Raw genomic sequence first — 19,524 nt, forward strand, 5'->3', positions numbered from 1 at the left:
ATTTGCCACTATTCTGTTCTGAAAAAAAAAAAAAAAAAAGTACAGTAAAACAGTCTTTTAAGACACAGACAGAACAAGCAATAACTGACAATTTAAACATACCTGGAATTCTTTGCGACACATATTTCTCAAGTGTCTTATAATACCACAAAACTTCAAACAGCATACCAACCCCTGCCTACCGGCTTAAATGGAAATTAAAATATCTAAGGCCATTGTCAAGACATTTCAGGGATATTTAAAGATACTGACTGGAAATGCTAACAACCTATTGAGATCTTTTGGGCCTCCAAACTTCCTAGCTCTAGGCTGCTATTCCCATAATAGAGCTGACATTTGCCAATGTCTGGTTTAGTCACAAAGTCAAAAGAACATCCAAGAAGGATTTCAAACCCAAATATTTGCGGGTGAGGGGCAGGCACTCGCTGTTACTAACATCTGGGTTGAGGAGAAGTTTCCTGGTCAATGTGTGGCAGAGTGCTAGTCCAACAATGAGCTTATTCAGTAAATGCAATGGTTAGGGGAAACAATCCTGGAGGGTGGATTGCCTTTTTTTCTCCTTTTCTATATTCTCATTTTTTCAGAATCTGTTCTGATGAAGACGCACAGAAATGAGCGGGTAAAGCAAGGATGGAGGTCTTGGAGCCAGATTCAAATGCCCATTCTTGACTGTTCTCTTAATGGTTTTCACCAAGTTCCTCGCTGATTCGATGCTTTAGTCTTACCGAACACCTGTGCAGATAATAAAGGAACTAAAGATACAGCTGAATTGGTAAACAGCCTTGAAATCTTTGAGGAATAGGAGTTATTCTCCTTTTCAGAGCAGGGTTTTCCAAACGCCATTAGCCTACATATGGGGCCCACTGCCGGGTTCGCCATCACTCAGGGGTTCTGGCCGGCCAGTGACACAGCATGGCACATCTCCAGATATTTATTAATGCTCACAGGCTTATGACACCATGTTCTGAAATACAGGGTTTGCAGGTTTGCTTAAAGCAAATGTTGCTTCCCCTTGACTCAGAATGCTTTTCTCTTCATCTAACTCTGCCCCCACCCCCACTCCCTAATCAGAAACTGAGAAGCTGGATCTTCCATTCAACAGGATCCTTCACTCCTGTTGCCTCAGCGACTAGCACCACACCAGGCACACAGCTGGTACTGAATGAAAGCCTGCTGAATGAATGAATGAATGAATGAATGAACATGGCTACTCTAACTCAGAACAGCAGCCATGACTATTCTCTCCAAGTAAAAGAACAAGGATTTGCCTGGGCCAGAGTCAGGGATGAGAAGTTACACAGTCAGATGGACTGAAAAAGATTCTTCTATGGAAAGTCAATGCTAGGCCAAAGTGAGGGCAGTGGTTTAATCAGGTTTAGCAACATCAACTCCCGGTTCTGTGTCCTCTACCCACCTCCAATTCCCAGGATATACCTGGTGACCCTCCTGGTGAAAGGCGGCCCCATCTATTGGGCTACTCTTAGATGACTTTTCCAGCCTATACAATGCCTCATCCATCCTGGCATTACCTTAAGCTCCTGTCCTCAGCCAGATATCACGAAAGAAATGGGATAAATCTGCTCAAACCACAGTGATGCTGGAAGACTAGATAGCTGCATTTTACAGACAGACTTAGAACCAATATCTACCTTCAAAGAGCTTATTGGCTTCTCGATAAAAGCCCTGGAGAGAACACTGAAGGTCGCTGGTTATCCATAATAAAACAGCTCCACATGGAAAAACTATGCTGGACTTGGAGTCAGAAGACTTGAGTCTGAATCTCAGGTCTGCCTCTTACCACCTGGTTATCTGAATCAAAGCACGCTCTCTCTCTGACCTGAAATTTTATCGTGTGTAAAATGCACAGTATAATCCCCCCTGTCTCATAGTGCTATTACATGGATTAAATGCTGTAACATTTATAATGCTGCCTTGTAAAATCTAATGTATTAAATGAACAAGAATAGTGATACAGTACAGAAAAGAAGGGACAAGACGACGAATCCTTGAGAATCCAGAACATAAAATGGAAGGGGAGACTGGCGCCACATGAAATGAGTCTCAGAGGAGACTTGGGTTATTATCGGTAGAGCCCAACACATAATTATAATATCAAAATTACAAGTGGTCCTTGGTTTTAGACCCAGGGAGTTCCTAGAGATTTGGATGCTGCAGGAGATACGGAGGATGATGGCTTTCTTGAGGGACAACCTTATAATTGGCACTCTACTGAGTACTTTATATATATATTTTTTTCTTGTTCAACCAGACAATAACTCTACAAAGTAAATAACAATTATCCCCATTTTACAGATGAGAAAACAAATTGAGGCCCAGAGAGCGTAATTCATTGTTAAGTGTGAAAAGCAAAGACTTTTCTCTTTAGGCATCAAGAGGCTGCTGACTGAGAGGATGAAGGTATCAGGAAGTAAAAGCAGAGCCTTTATTCAGCAGAACTGAAAGGATGAAGCGGAGAGAGGTGAAGCTCAAGAGGGGGAGTGGATAAAGTTGCAGGTACTTTGAGAAGAAACCTGCACGAGTCCTACTGTAAAACATGGAAAGGAAATTCTTTATAATGGAAGACAAAACGGAGCCTGCATGTAAGGGGAAGGCCAGTAGGGAGCGAGAAGAACGTAACTGCTGGGAAATCAACAGAGGTGTACGATGGCGTTGTCCCCACAGCCAGCTCTGCGCGCCAGGCACACCTGTTCTCACTCTCCGAGGCGTGACCTGCTGCGGTGACACTGGTGAAGCTGCTGTCACTCCCAAAGCCTAGGGACACCTCTGAGTACTCAGCACCCTGCCTGTGAGCAGTGACAGGAGGAAAACAGCTCAAGTTTGTTGTCACCACCAAACTGCTAATGAAAACCAGAGTCTGCAAACAAAACTGCCTGCTTCTCCACAATTAACTTACCACCGGGAATAGAATAAATTTGGAAAAAGAGCCTGTTTCACTGGGAACAGGTGTGTCTTAAAGACAATTAACAAAAGATACATCAACTTGGATAATGTCTTTGTGAGTCTGTGCTTTTCTTCTTTTAAATCAATAAATAATTGGTTTTGTATCACTTGGGACCTCTTATATTCCAAATACAGAGAGACCTCAGTGATTAGCTAGAGATCTTAATGCGCGTGAAACAAATTCACAAAACAAATGTGAAACCAAAGTAAAATATGGAAATCCCATGGCACAAAACCACTAGATACTGCTGAGAGGGAGAGAGAGAGAAAGAAACACATGTCCGAGGAAAAAGTAAAGGCAGAGGTTATAAGATTTGTTTTGTTTAATTGTAGGGAGGCCCCAGAATTCACTTTCTTCATCAGTGTTAGGGTCCCAGGTTGCATATGGTGATCTGAAGGCACACTGCAAACAAAATACCGAGGTTATTTTTTTACCGAGCACAACTATTTTGCTTTGATTAGTCAATTCATGCAGACTTTTCTGGCCGGACGTATCCTATGGAAATAAGCACAATTTCAGGGATTTGGCATTTTAAATGAAAGCAGTTTGTCATTAGCAGAACGTTAGATCCCTTTACTCTATATCATCTTCAATGAGCCAGATTCATGGGAACCAGTAACTGGCAGTGTGCATGTGTGTGTACGTGTGTGTATTTTAATCAACACTTACACGGCATTCTGAACATGTAATTGAGGTAGGCAAGTTGCAGGCATCACTAGAATGCAAGGGAAACGAAAGCAAACCTGAGACCACCTAAAAACATAGGGATAAAGGCTCTGCATAGAGGTGCTGAGAGATTCTAAGGAAACAGAAGCTTCTTTAGGTGAGGCAAAGAGAAAGGCTGAACTCAACCTCCCTGACCCCATGTTGGCTGCCACTGCCTCCTGTGGCCCAGTGGGGGGTGGCTGTGATGAGTGGCCACCTGTGAGCTTGGGTCATCCTCCTACCTCCTCCAGCCCCGCCAGCCCTGAAGCCTCTGCTGAGAGAGAAGGTAGGTTTTAGCTGAGGTCAAGAGGTCTTCGATAAGGTTGCAGCACACTCACGGGAAGCAAAGATGCTAAGCTATTTCTCCAAGCCTTAACCATAGTGTTCCTTACATGTTCCATGCTGCAGGCTAGAGGAGATGCAGCAATGACAGCAATCCTAAGAGCTGCCATTTATTCCATGTTCCCATGCATCAGGCACCTTGCTAAGAACTTTACATAGGATATTTTATTCAATGCTCACAATAATCCTGTGGTACACAGTGTGGTAGTTAGATTCAGTTGTCAGCTCGGCCAGATGAAGGTGCCTAGTTCTGTTGCTGTGCACATGAGCCAATGGTACGTGAACCTCATCTGTTGCTGATTACATCTGCAGTCGGCTAGGAGGCATGCCTGCTGCAATGAATGATGTTTGACTTAATTGGTTGGTGCTTAAATGAGAGACTCAACATAGCACAGCTCAAGCAGCTCAGCATATCTCATCTCAGCACTCGCAGCTCAGCCCCAGGCCTTTGGAGATGCAGAAAGGAATTACCCCGGGGAGAGTTGTTGGAGCCCAGAGGCCCAGAGAGAAATCCAGCAGAGATCACCCTGTGCCCCCACATAAAAAAGAATCTCCTTTGAAAGTAAACTGCCTTTCCTCTGAAGAACTAACAAAATAAGTCCCCTTTTCTTAAAAGCCAATCCGTCTTTGGTGTGTTGCATTCCAGCAGCTAGCAAACTAGAACACACAGCATCAGTCCTGTAATAGAGATGAGGGAACAGAGGCGTAGAGGGATTGAAGAAGTTTTCTGGATGATAAGGACCAAGCGGGACGGTCCACAGATCTGCTAAACTACATCCCTTCCTTTCTAGGCTTCCAATCGGGCTTAGGCATCTAGTGAAACTCACAGGATTCTGTGTCCAGGTTCATAAACTCGGTCACATTTTATGAAATAATAAATGCTAAAATGTAAAACCATCCCTCTATTGAATTTGGGGAAGATCTTCTTTTCAACAACAGCATTTAAAATGAAACTGTCACATGTCCACTCTTCCAAAATATCAATAAACCCTCAACTTGGATAATAAAGCTAACTTTTTAAATTCTAGCTTGACTAGAAATTACCGTAAATAAAAATGATTTTATTTACCATGATACCAGAGATTAATAACAGGATTTTATTTTAACTCAATTTATAATCTATCGTGAAACAATACAATCAATGCCAGGATTAATCTCTAGAGAAACCTCTCTTGTTACTTCAACAACAGTAAAGGAAACTGTTTTTCTCATAGATGAATCTGCTTTACACTATAGGCTTATAGAGGAATATGCCTTAAATCAAAGAATTTACGGTTTCTTTGATAATTTTTTATAACTTCTCTTTCAAGGTGTTTTGCTCTGGTTAAGGGAGAGAATAACCACAGTGCTAAAAGTTTACAATCCCCATCATAAGATATTTACCTTCGGAATGACAATATCCCAGAATCCCATTGCTTTGGTTCAAGGTAAAATATTAATGCACACTGAGATTTATAGAGGATTAATAAAGCCGACTCAGTATGACAAATGGGAGAAATTCCATGCACAAGAGTTATGAGATACATCAGGTTATTATGCGCCCAAGACCAGCTGCTTTATACTGTGGCTCTCTGGTGCAGCCCCCCCATGAATCACGAGGCTTCACAGTTGCTCTAAGCCGTGGCAGTCACCAAGGGGCCTGCTTAAGCAAAGACAAGACTTTCCTTCTGCTCCTGGAGAGGCAAGACTCCATATGTTGTACCATAATCTCCTTGCAGCAAAAATAGCTTTGGAGATTTATGTCACTTCCAGGAAGGAAGGATGTACGGACCGTGAACCATTTGGCAGACAGCTAACAAGGCTGTGAACTTGGTGCATAACTACCCACTCTGAAGCTGGAGACATTCATGGAGCATAAGAGCAAAGCGTTCAGGGAAGCTGAGTCTGTATATTACTGTTGGTGTCCGAGGAATTTTTATTAAAAATTTCAAGGATTGAAGAGATCCCAAGTGGAATGTGAAGCAAAGGGGAAAGAGATTGCAGCTTCTGGAGACCCCAAAAGGCCATTTAGAACAGACTTGACATAACAAGTGTCAAAAAAGGGTCAAGAGGTGTATCATTGTGTTGCTTGCAAAGCAATCTTCTATTCCTATTTATTTTTCTCCTTCCCGAGGAGCTAGAATTGAGGGAACAAGATCTTTCTCTTTTCTTCTGAGGATGCTGCTGAAGAGCTCTACAGCCTTTTACGGGCTTCTTTTTCACTATTCTGCAGGATATAGGGCTGACTCCTACCTCTCTTCTCCACACGGAAGGAAGGAAAACTGTACTGACTTGATAAATCAGCACTTTGGACACAGTTTATAATTTATTTTCTCCTCTTTCATTCTCATTATTCACTTGGAATCTAGGACTCCATGCTCTCTGGTTTTCTTCCAGCCTCGCTGGTGGCTCCCAATCATTCTGTTTTCCTGGTTCCCACACTCTCCCTTCCTCTTACTGTTCAAATGCTCAGTTCTCTCTTCGTCTACCCTTACTCCCTTCATGATCTTATCCAGTGTCATGGCATACAAAGCAAGCAACTACCAAACGTCTATCTCTACTCTGGATCACTCTCCTCAACTCCAGAGTTGCACATTCACCTCCTTATTCAACACTGGCACTTGGAGCTGATTATGGATGTCTCAAATGCAACATGCCCTAACCGAATTCCTGATCTTTTCTCTTAAGCCTGCTGCCCTCCCCAGCTCAGTTGATGGCAACTCCATCCTTCTAATTGTTCGGGCCGAAAACCTGGGAGTGATTCCTGACTCATCTTTTTCACTCACATCATATATCCAACCTACTAGGCAACTGAGTTGGTTTTACCTTCGGGATACATTCAAAATAAAACCAGAACATGATCACGTTTTACCAGTTACACTGCTATCAGTCAAGGGTGAGCCATCATCATCTCTCTTATTTTAACAGCCTCCTAACAGTTCTCCCTGCTTCCGACCTTGCCCTCCTAAAGTCTATTCTCAACACAACAACTAAAATGCTCCTTTTACAGTATAAGTCAGATCATGTCACTCTTCTGCTTAAAATCTGCAATGTCTCCCAACTTCATTCATAGCGGAAGCTAAAGTTCTCACATTAGCCTACAAGGGCCTATATAATTCCCAAGGCCCTCCTCTCGCCCCCAGCCCCACACCACCTCCCTCTTGGCTTCACCTCCTGCCACTCTTCCTCTTGATTCCCCACCCTAGTCACACCAGCCTCCTCCTGCAATTTGCAATTGCTGTTCCCACTGCATGGAACACTTCCCCTCAAATGCAAGCGGAAGCTTCCTTACCTCCTTTGTGTCTCTGTTCAAATGTCACCTTCTCAAAGGCCCAGACTACACTATTTAAAATTATGAATCCCAGCGTCGACAAACCCTAGCCTGTCTACCTTTTCTTTTGTGCATACCACTTATCTCCTCTACATACTACATCACTTACTTACTTATGCTTGGTATTTATTGTTGTCTGCTCTCCCACTTCCCCCTAATAAAATGTCAGCCTCACAAGGGCAAGGATCTTTGTTTTGTTCTTTGATGTATCCCAAGTGCCTAGAACTGTGCCTGGCACACAATAGACACTGGATACCTATTTCTGGAATGAATAAATGGAGGCTTGGTTGTTGTATGCTAAAATAGGACGACTGGAATTTCAGGTCTTGGTGGTTTGATTTCCAATGCTGAAGCTCTTTTTCTTATTGCTTGGATAATTCTTGGGATTATTTTATATCTTGCATGCATTGCTCTCAAAGTTTTGTGAGCTTTTAGGTAATAGGATTCATTTTTCTCTGCAAATGTACTTGAATAGCAAGTTCCTGTGTCCAGCTTACGTAAATCTAGGTCCACAGCAACTAAGCCTGAAGGCTCCACCTCCTCCATTTCCACTGTCACCCCAGGCTCCCAAACACTACACTCTCTTACATGACTCACTACAGTAGCTTCTAACTAATGTCTCAGCTTCATTCCACTTGCTCCCCACTAACTACTCTCCACCCGACAGCCAGAGTGATCTTCTAAAACCAACCTTTAAACCCTCTGAGGGCTTCCATTGCACTTAGAACAGAATCCTAAGTACAGTCTATACAAATCCTGCCTTTCCCTCCTACTCACAGCCCAGCATCCTCTCTCACCCACCACTGGCCTGCTGTTTAGTCCTTAAACATACCAGGACCAATCTCTGCCTTGGAACTTAGCCCCAACTGCTCCATCTGCCTGTTATGCTTTCCCCCGGGTCTTCCACGGCTGGCTCTGTTTTGTCATTTAGGAGTTAATCTCAATGTCACCTCTGCAGAACGGCCTTCCTAGACCACTCAACCTGAAATATCCCCCTGCCCTCCAGCCCACATACCTAACCTTATACACTGCAGTTAGGGCTGTGGCTTGAAGTAGCCTCTTAGGACAGCCCACTGGCAATATCCATCAAAATGTAAATACACTTAATGCACTTACCCCATTCAGCAACTGTTTAAAAAGGTGAGAAAGTGATCATACTATGTCTAGAGATATGAATGAAGCAGATCTGGATAGGACTAAGGTAAGTCAGAATACTGGGTAAAGGATGATATGACCCACGTTTTCGAACCTCAACCTCTGTGCAAGACCAAAAAGAGACATGTTTATTTGGTGCAAATGTTTATATTTTAGGTAGCACATCATCTAACTTAACTTATTTGTATGGTCAGTTGATATTTAAACATCATAATGACATGGAGTCTTGAATAGGGCGTGAGACCTTGTTAGTTTGTACAGGTTAGTGTGATGTCCCAATACATCCCAGAGTAATCTGAGCAGAGAATAAAAAAGTATTTGCAAAGCCCCCTTGGGGAACTGGGGAGAAAAGAGGAAATATTCAACTTCTCCATCTGGTGAATTCCTGATATGCTCGCAAGCACAGTGGGGACAACAAATTCAATAGGCTGAGCCCTCAATCTTGGGGCTCGCCCTGATGAAGCTTATTCCTGCAAAGGAGAAGCTGAGCTCACAAATAATTATGCCTAAGAGTTACCACCAGAGACCCTCTTTCGATGCTCAGGTGTGGCTTCTCTCTCTAAGCCAACTCGCAGGTAAACTCACTGCCCTAGGTGGGACATGACTCCCAGGGAGTATAAACCTCCCTGGCAAAGTGGGACAGGGTTCTTGGGGATTAGCAGGCACCCCACATCATGGTAATGAGAAAGTGTTCTTGACCAAAAGGGGGAAGAGAGAAATGAGACAAAATAAAGTCACAGGGGCTGAGAGATTTCAAACACAATCAAGAGGTTATCCTGGAGGTTATTCTTATGCATTATACTGATATCTCTTTTTAGTTTATGGTATATTGCAGTGGCTAGAGCAAAGTACCTGAAACTGTTGAGCTGTGTTCCCGTAGCCTTGATTCTTGAAGAAGACTGTATAACTATAGAGCTTTTATAACATGACTATGTGATTGTAATAACCTTGCGTCTGTTGCTCCTTTTATCCAGGAAATGCACAGATGAGTTAAAAAAAAAAAAAAAGAAGAATAAATAAATAATAGGGGGAGATAAAGTGCAAAAATTGAATAGATTGAAATATTGTGGGTCAATGAGAGGGAGGGATAAGGGGTATGCACTTTATCTCCCCCTATTATTTATTTATTCTTCTTTTTTTTCTTTTAATTTCTTTTTCTAGAGTAATACAAATGTTCTAAAACTGATCATGGTGCAGAATACACAACTATGTGATGATATTGTGAGCCACTGAGTGTATAATATAGCTGAACTGCACGTGTGAATAATTCTCAATTAAAATATTTTAAAAAATGTAAATGCACATACCTAACCATCTGACCAGCCATTCTATTTCTAAGAATTTATCCTAACTATAAACTTGTACATGTGTGAGATGATACATATGCACAAGTTTATTCATTGCTGTGTTGCTCTAAATAGCAAGATGTTGACAACAACCTAAATGTCCATCAATATAACAGAAAAAAATGCATTAGGCACTTTCTATGTACCTAACAACACCTTATGAGCTAAGTACTATTATAAGCCTTATTTTAGGTGAAAAAGCTAAGGCATAGTGAGCTTAAGTAACTTATCCAAGATGCTGCACAAATAAGTGGTAAAGGTAGTATTCAGCCCAGGCAGCCTGGCTGCAGATACCAGGCTCTTGGTCTCTATGCCATACTACTTACCAATACACATTCCCGTGGTGGAATGCTATGCAGCCATCAAAAGGAATAAGCATCCAAAAGGAACATAGACTGATTCTAAGACACGCTGTTAAGTGAAAAAAAAGTAAGGCACAGAAGCTTAATCTTTGGGAGTTATGGTTTTTGTTTTTGGAGTTTTGTTTTTAAAGAATGCAAACGTTTATGTTCATATATATCTATACAAAGGCATATACTAAACATTGAAAAAGCATGTAAGAAACAGTGGCTGCTTCTGGAAAGGAAAAGCAGGTGGCTAGGGGCAGGAGTGGGAAGGAGAATTACATTTCACAGCATACCCTTTTGTACCTTTTAGTTTTTGTTGTGTATGCACTTCCTATTCAAAGAACTAATTACTTTAAAACAAACTGATTGCTAGGTTAAGATTTTTCCAGATGAAAAAGAGGACTCCCAAGTCACTTTTTAACCATATCATCCATTGGATTTTCTTTAAATATCTAAAATGAAATGGATTGTTTATTAATAGATGTTTGGCTCTGGGAGCAGTGCACATTTATTACAAGTAGTGCTCGCTGTACTCCACTAGAATGTAAGTGCCGTGAGGCCAATGATTGTGTGTGCATGGTTCAGTGCTGCAGCCCCAGCAGTTATTAATACTACCTGGTATACAGTAACACTGAATGAATGAATGCAAGAGCCTAGTTCATCATCAGAGAGCTGAAACACTAAGAACCTTCTTTACCAAAAAAAAAAAGTATAATTTTAAAAAATGCTTTGGAATGACAAGTAAGTTTCTTACTATGAGAAATTAAGATTTTGTTTCAAAGAGTGCTACTATATTGTTGACAGCAATATTCAACTTAGAGATTCTGAACAAGCAATATCCACGAGAAGTCCTAAGTCCTGGAAAATTCTGATAATGGACAGGAAATTGGTGTGAAGTTATGAGAGAAAAAGAAAATAGCTCTTACATCTTAAACAACACGAGAGACTTAGAAAAGTTATGTGGATGTCTACAAAGCTTGGATCTTCATTTATGTTATTTTGGGAGGTAAAACTTGTTAATTCAATAAAGTAAAAGTCCCTCTTCAAGGCTGCACAATGCAAAGGCGAAATCAGCTCTGGACATGTCCTCCGTGAACCTCCAGACAGGCTGGTCTGGTCACGTCTTCAAACAGAAAAGGATTAGGCTCCGTAACAGATCCAAACCACAAAACCTCCAGGAAAATGATGACCCTGAGAATGTTCTTTATTTCCACACTAATTAGTGCTGCTTCCTCTGTTAGGTATCTCGCTGGTGAAACCCCTGGTACCACCTCCTGCTGGAGGCCTGAGATGAGGACACAATGCTGCCACATGCACTCTCAGCTGGTAGGAGGAGAACCAACAGTTTAAGAACTAAGGATCTAGAGAGCACCAAGATACATGGGTAAGTTCTCAAGGAAACGTTGCAGGAAAAATGCATTAGAACTATTTGTAGAATTTTGCAAATTTGCCTACTTGCTAGGATTTATTTGTAACCCCCACATCAAAACTCTTGGCACTTTTAGGGTCATTTGCAGACATGTGCAGAGTGGTGAAAAAAATGCAAGGAGCCTGAAACACTTACTCTCCGTGGAGGCTGTATAAGGTGATGCTCTGCCTTCTTGTTCCAGCGCTTACACTGTAAACAATTGTCCTTTTTTTGTGGTATATTTAATAGTGCCACATTCTTCCTGCTGGAGATTTCGCTGCTTACTGTGGCCCCCACGTGTAGTGCCAAAGTGCTGTTTCGTGTTTCCTAAACGCAAAAAGGCTGTGATGTGCCTTACAAAAAAAAAAAAAAAAAACACGTGTACTAGCAGCTTTGTTCAGGAATGCGTTACAGCACTGCTGGCTATGAGTTCGATACTAACAAATCAGCAATATATAAAATAAGGTGTCTTTAAATAGAAACACAAGTTAAACAAAGTTATTATGTATTGAGCAGCTGACGAAAATGTTGGGGCCAGAAGCCTTCAGGAACCCAATTCTGCATTTCCCCGAGGGCACATGGCTCAGGACTCACTTATTTCAGTGAATTAATACCACTGAATGGGGCTGTATATAACATCACTTCCACCTATAACAAGAATCGACTGTACATATATAAATATCGCTAAAGGCTCATTATGCAAAAGCTAGTGTAAATATATATACATAACAAGGCGACAAACTGTCATCAGTGCTTACAATAAAATGAGAAGCAGGAGAATAAAGCACAATATCCATTATTACTCTGTATTGACTTGACTTGGTACAATAAGAAAATATTCATGTTTAAAATAAAAAATAACTACAGACTGAAAGTTCCTTAAAAATTCTACTTATGAGTCTTCAAGAAGGTAAGTAAAGATACTTTAGAGACAGTACTGCAAGCGTTCAGAGCCTAGATTTAGGAACCAGGCTGCAAAGGTTTGAATCCCAGCTCAGCCACTTACGAATCACATAATCTTTGAAGTTGCTTATCCGCTCTGTGCCTCAGTTTCCTTTTCTGAAAAATAACAACACCCAGTGCATAGGACTGTTCTGAAGACTAAATTTGTTAGAAAGTGCTTAGAACAACACTCCGTATGTAATAGGCACTCGATCAATGTTAGCAGTTATTGTTGTCATCATGATTAACAGCATCTGTAAGATGCCCTAAAAAACTTGGCGACAGAGTGCCTTTATTTTACTTTATATACATATATTTTATAATTGTATAATTATATAATATATAATTATATAATATATAATATATAATTATATATAACATAATGTATAATATATATTATATTTTATATACGTAATATATATATATATATATTTATATATATATATTTTTTTTTTGGTATGGGCAGGCACCAGGAATCGAACCCACATCTGCGGCATGGCAGGTGAGAACTCTGCCTGCTGAGCCACCGTGGCCCACCTGGAGTGTCTTTATTTTTATAATGCCTACTCAATGTTTTTCTTTAGAGTCCCTTGCCCAGGAGTCTCATCCTTGACTTTCAGAGCACCAACAATTTCATTCCAGCCAGGATTGCACCACAGCATTAAATAACCGACATCTATGCAGTTATCCAACTACTTTCCTGGGTGCAGTCTCCTCTGTGGTGTGGCAGCCAAGTTTCCCTGGGCAAAAAGTTTTCCCTTCCTGCGCAGCCTGTGGAAGGACACAAAGCAGTTCTCTGCCCCAGGCCTCCCACTCTCTGTGATCAGGTTCCTAAATTTGGATTTTGATCTTGGCCTCACTTGCAGCTAAATCTGTATCCAGTTATTCTTACAGGGTGGTGAGGGAGGAGTCACGTTGCTATGGCAACCCAACAACTGGGGGCAAAAGGAAATGGCCTTTCAGGACCCAAGACCACCAATGGGCTCAGAAACACCAATTTCTGTCTTTGTTTCACAGAAAGCAATCTTGATATGCTAAAATAAACAGGACACTCTTCTCCGTCCCCTACCCTATATATATATATATTTTTTTTTTTTTTTAACAAATTTCCAGCCATTGACTAAATGCTTGCTTATACAAATATTCTATTCACTTGTTGTTTCCTAACAGGACAGAAACTAAAACTTACAATTCATTCCGCAAGTCAGGAAGTCAGCTGATTTCCTTTAAAATCCTCTCTCTGCATGAAATGAGCAATTGTCCTGTTTGGATTTTATACATAATATTACTCTTCGACCTGCAGCTTACAAATAAACTAACAGAGGGTCACAAATAGAACTTTAGTCCTCTCATCTCCCCGGAGTTTAAAGGAGCCGAAAGGCAGGAGGCAGGCAAAAAAAAAAAAGGATGAAAGATGAAAGAAAGTGCCTGATAACCCACAGACCTCATGTTCGAATGGCTTCAACCCTTCCCACATTCTGATCGAGTTGCTAACACAAAGCAGAGCTGATTTCCCTGTCTTTGTTTCCCCATCTACATTCTGGTGGAGCTTCCCAGGAATAGTAACTAAAAGGTAAATCATAAAAACAAACACATGGACACAAACTAGGGATTAAGGCTGTGTACTAGAGATAATTCAGGAGCTAAATGCGCTAGGAGAATGAACCAAAGAAAGTTACCCCGGCAGGCTAACAGAGAGATCACCAGGAAGCAGCAAGTGTATCTCACAGACTGAGCCTTGGAAAAGCTACACTGGGTTAAACTTAGAACTCATATCTTAGGGCAGCAGTTAAGAGAAATTTCCTTTGGGGAAAAAAATGGGGGGAGGGGGGCAGAAGCATCCTTCCACCTGATTCTCTGCTTTCTGTCCCTTTTACCACCTTATCCAAGAAAGTTTTTCTGAGCCTGAGTTAGGACAGGTTAAGTACTAGAATAGAACTTGTTAACTCCAGAGTTAGGGAGTAATGGGTTAGTTGGATTAAGAATACGTAATTTTTTGAACTTTTAAGAAATAGAAATTGTTTAGAATTAGATAGCAAGATTATATGGATAAATGCATCAGAGAAGTAGGACGTAATTTGGGGGAAAAAAACAAAACAAAACTCTGGGGCAGGAGTTAGAGGAAGCAAGTCATCGACTCAGCTCTACAACTTAACCAGCCACATAACCACAGTCATGTTACTGAACTTCCCTGAACTTTGGTTTAACTATAAAATAGGTATGATAATAGCTGTCCTGCCCTCAATTATTGTGAGGATCAAATGAAATCCTATATGTGAGAGCTTTCCATAACTAGCAAGCACTGTTCAGAGAAATGTGTAGTTATTTCTCCTAGAATCTAAATTTAGTAAGCTTATGGAATGGACGGCTCCTTTGTATTTCCTTCAGCCTCCTTACATCTGGAAGGGATGCAATTGAAAGTGAAAATCTGCTAACCAAACAGGTGTATGGTCGGTTTTTAGACCAATCTTCCAAAAGGAGGTTTAAGGGAGAGCTGTTCAACTTAGAAAATCAAAGCAGTCAGTCGCCGCCATGCCATGGGCAATGTACTGGCGAGGTACAGAGCCCCTGTGAGGCCAGGCAGCTTTTCTTCCTAAATAGCTCCTCCATAAGATCGCTCGTTGTTGTGCAAGAGATAAGAAGTTTTAGTTCATAAAATTCCAGTTGATAACATCCCATGTCAATTAGCTTCTTACGCCATGTTCACCACATTAACACTACATTAGAGCTTATTACTATCTCAAATGACAATTTAGAGGTTATTAAAATATAAATTAGTATGAAAGAAATGAAGTATCTTGGAAATAGTGGAAAGTGAAATTCTGATGGAGATAAACTGTCACATCTAACATTAACTGTGTTAATTACCCTGTATCAGGTGTTAAAATAGGATGTTAATTAAAGTAGAGCTACCACATTTCCGGGCCTCCTGGAACCTGGAGTCTAAAAGGACTAGATAACTCAAACACATGCAGCACACAATCACACACGCCAAGCTACCCAGTAAGTTTAAGACACACAGTCAAAACTACACCTCGGTTAAGTGCAAAACATGGATTGCTTGGTGTGTGTTCCAGTTTGCTAGCTGCCAGAATGCAATATACAAGAAATATTACAGCTTTTAAAAAGGGGAATTTATTAAGTTGCAAGTCCACAGTTCTAAGGCCATGAAAATGTCCCAACTAAAGCAAGCCTATAGAAATGTCCAATCTAAGGCATCCGGGGAAAGATACCTTGGTTCAAGAAGGTCAGAGACGTTCAGGGTTTCTCTCTCAACTGGAAAGGCACATGGTGAACATGGTGGCATCTGCCAGCTTTCTCCACAGGCTTCTTGTTTCATGAAGTTCCCCTGGGAATGTTTTCCTTCTATCTCCAAAGGTCTCTGGCTGCATGGACTCTGTAGCTCTTTCCAAAATGGTTCCCTCGTAAAGGGCTCCAGTAAGCAACCCCACCTTAAATGGGTGGAGACACTTCTCCATGGAAACCATCTAATCAAAAGTTACCACCAACAACTGGGTGGGTCACATCTCCATGGGAACAATTTTAAACCTCCCAGCCAGCAATACTGTATGAGGATTAAAGGACATGACTTTTCCGGGGTCCACCACAGATTCAAACTAGTACAGTGTGCGTTGGCAACAACTAGTTTTTAAACAGGAGAAATCAAAGAGATTTCAAATTGGAGTAGGAGAATTAGAGGTACAAAGTATGGAGGGCTGAAGAAGGGAGGAAAGAAAGAAAAGTAGGGCAAGAGAGACATGAGCTGAACGCTCCCACTGAACACAGATGCACAGAGGAATTCAAAGAATTCAATTTTTAAAAATTATTTTATTATAAGGTTCCATTCCTTGGGACGGTACTCCTTGTGTACTTGACAATTTAAAGTGGCAATCACTAAAGGATGGGGCCGCTTTCTCTGTGAAGACTTGTAAATAGGAAAAGGTGTGAAAGAATTTAACTTCTCATTGTGTCAACAGGACCTGGCGGTCAGAAGAACAGTAGTGTATCAACAAACAAAATCAAAACGCTCTTCCAGGTTCTGGAAGGAAACTTACTCTTGCTATTTTCACTGCTGAACTTTGGGGAGGCTAATTTCAGAATGGCAATGTTTACTTCCATTCCCTACAACCTCACACCTAGTGCAGGGAACACTAATGACAGGGTGTCAAGGCAGAAATGTGGGAGTAATTGCCCGGCACAGCAGAGAGCTTGTGATCTGGTTGTATACAACAGCAGGAGAGCCCATTTCTCCAATTGCCGAAATTATGTTTTGCTTGAGTCGAGTTTACAGAAATATTTATAGAATTAGCAACACACTGTCATTGGCAGTTTCTTTGGGTTGCCTAATCTCCTGAAAGCCTTCTTTTGGGGGGGCGTGGGGAGGAGGAACAAGGGAAGCCATCTGCCAAAAAGTGCTAAGTGTTAAAAAAGAAATGGTCGGGCGTTTTGCCGTAGTTGGATAGTATTTAAAGAAGGCATGGGAAACCGAATCTCATTTCATAACATCCTAAAGAGCAAACAGACTGACGGTTGCTGTCAACTCCAGATTTGCATACCAAGACTACTATTAGCCAACAAAATGCTTACATTTGGAAAGCACCCTGACAAGCTGTAGTTTTCCCCCTCTGCTATTTTTTTTTTAATTACTGCATATCTTTGCTGTATCTTTCATGTTTTAGATATTTATGGTCATTTTTCCAACAACACCAACCAAAATCCGCCCCCAAGCTACCCTTTATATTACAAAGTAAATGTTAAGCCACGCCAATTTAGCTTAATAATTGAGAACAACTGTATAGCCATAGGAGTAAAACGAATTATTTTCTTTTCTTGCCAATTCTGTTGGTTCTCGAAGTCTATTAATTCACAAGCATCTTAGAGGGAGGACCAGAATTTACTTTCTGGGTCTCAACTGTATGTTTTTTACCAAACCTCAGTGAGCACATCATTTGGTCTCAATTAAACTGGTTGTTGCTGAAATGTCCTGCTAGCATGGAAATCGATGTGAAAGCAGGTGGTCTCCTAAAGGGCTTAGATCAGTAATGCTTGGGCTCCTCTGGCTCAGAGAGGGGTGGTGTACTAAGAGTCTATGGAGGAGAATCCAGAAGAGTAGCCCAGAGTCATTCAATGATGTCCAATGCTTTTATTAGCCTGTGATTGGAGAGGACACAATAGAAATAAAGCAGAAGTGGATGACATCAAACCAGCTCCTCTGGGACACCCTCCGTTAAACTGTCTCCACACACTAAGTTCTTATGAAAACAGAAACATCCTTCTCATTTTCTTCCTGGTTGTAAATTATAGCGGAAGGGGCCCTGGGCAACCACAGTCCATTTCCTTCTAATGTTGCAGGGAGAGTGGAAAGAATGAGAACATTCCAGGTCAAGAGACTCTAAAGGAGTTCCCACAGTATTAACCAAGAACCCCGCTGTTGGGAACCCCCACCTGTCTTCAGAATATTTCTACACAGATGCCCATACTTACTGCAAATTCACCAAGTCCAAATCAAAATCACCCTTTGTTTCCCCAAAACAGATCCCTATCTGGGTTCCTCTATTTCCACTGGCAGAATCTGCCATCATGCTTCCAGTGGCCAAGGATTAGCACTTTGGAATCATTTACCCTTTTTCTCCTTTTTCATTGATGTCCTGAATGTTTCTTCACAGAGCTGTCATCACAGTTATCTGTTATGTCATCAGATTTGGTCCCCAATATTCACTAACTTGGATTAGACTACGCTGTGACTATCAATGCCCTCCAACCTGCTCAGGGTCTTTAAAAATGGAACTGGGCTTTTTAATGCTAAAATCCATTTTTTAAATACATGGGAACTCCACTGAGGTAAACTGCTGAGAAGCTGGACGTGGAGGATATAGGGTGGCCCTCAGAGAGAGAAAACACAGGAGCTGTACCTTAGATAGGCACACAGGTCAGCCAAGCCATCAGCTTGACCTTAAAAGAAAAGAAGGTGGCCTGCCACGGAGCCACAGAGCAAGGAAAGCCACTGAGGCAGCACTGGCAGAACCCATTCAAGGGGTCAGGGACAGCACGCTCCTGGCTGCTAAAAAAGAACAGTGAACAAGTCCCTGCCCTGGCAGACCTATGGCCTTGGAGGAGACAGAAAACAGTCAAACTTGTAATGTAACCGTTTCCACTCTCCCAGCTCCCCTGGTTTGAGCTCAGGCTCACCAGTCAACCTTCTGGTTATGACTGGCCTTTTCATCTAGGTCTGCCTTCAGAGAGAAAAAGCACAGCCTAGTGGCATTCATATTTGTCCCTGTAAATTTTCAATGGCTTGCTTTTACATTTCGGTCTCTTAACTTAGAGACTGAGTCTGCCCCTAAGTGATGGGTCCGTTTCAGGTGTCTTGCCCAGACCCAGGACTGTTGGTCATCGGCAACGTCTCAGCTGTATTTTCATCACACTCTGCAGGAAGTTTGGAATCTCCAACAGATTCAGGTGGCTGCAGGCAATCCCAGGAATGCTCCTCAAATTCTGCCTTGCACGAATGACCTCAGTGGCAGTCATGCTTTTGTTTCCAAAACTACAGAAACTTATTCTAGACATTATCCAATGGATTCCAGCAATTCCTGGATCAATTAGTTATTCAGCTACAAAATTAAATGCCTTCCACTTTCAGAGGACATACAGACCTGTCAGCCTAAGGGGCATCAAAAGTGCCTCTCCAGCTTTCACGGGCATCACCTGGGACTTTGCTGAACCCAAAGAGCTTCTGAGTCAGAAGGGCTGGCATGGGGCCTGAGACTCTACATTTGTGACAAGTTCCCAGATGATACAGATGTTGGTGATCAACAGCCCTTTTTTGTTGTTTGTTTGTTGATTGATTGATTGGCTTAAAACAACAGAAATGTATTGTCTCACAATACTGGAGGCTAGATATTTGAAATCAAGGTCTCAAAAGGGCCACACTCCCTCTGAAGCCTGCAGGGAGGAATCCACTCCCTGTCTCTCTCCTGGCTTCTGAGGGTGGCCAGCAATCCTTGGCG

General features: G+C 41.7%; 1 protein-coding gene and 1 long non-coding RNA gene across 4 annotated transcripts in view; both read right to left on the bottom strand.

The window, feature by feature from the left end:
- The window catches only part of SAMD4A (sterile alpha motif domain containing 4A), a 240,429-nt gene that overhangs the window by 162,026 nt on the left and 58,879 nt on the right, over positions 1-19,524 (bottom strand). The gene's annotated exons all lie outside the window — the stretch shown is intronic.
- On the bottom strand, positions 27-12,843 carry LOC143651797 (uncharacterized). Its single transcript, XR_013160228.1, has 2 exons — positions 10,147-12,843; positions 27-9,437 (listed from the first exon to the last, which is right to left on the bottom strand). It is a non-coding gene; the product is annotated as an uncharacterized LOC143651797 (long non-coding RNA).

Source organism: Tamandua tetradactyla, chromosome 12 (assembly GCF_023851605.1).
Source record: "Tamandua tetradactyla isolate mTamTet1 chromosome 12, mTamTet1.pri, whole genome shotgun sequence".
Lineage (NCBI taxonomy): Eukaryota > Metazoa > Chordata > Mammalia > Pilosa > Myrmecophagidae > Tamandua > Tamandua tetradactyla.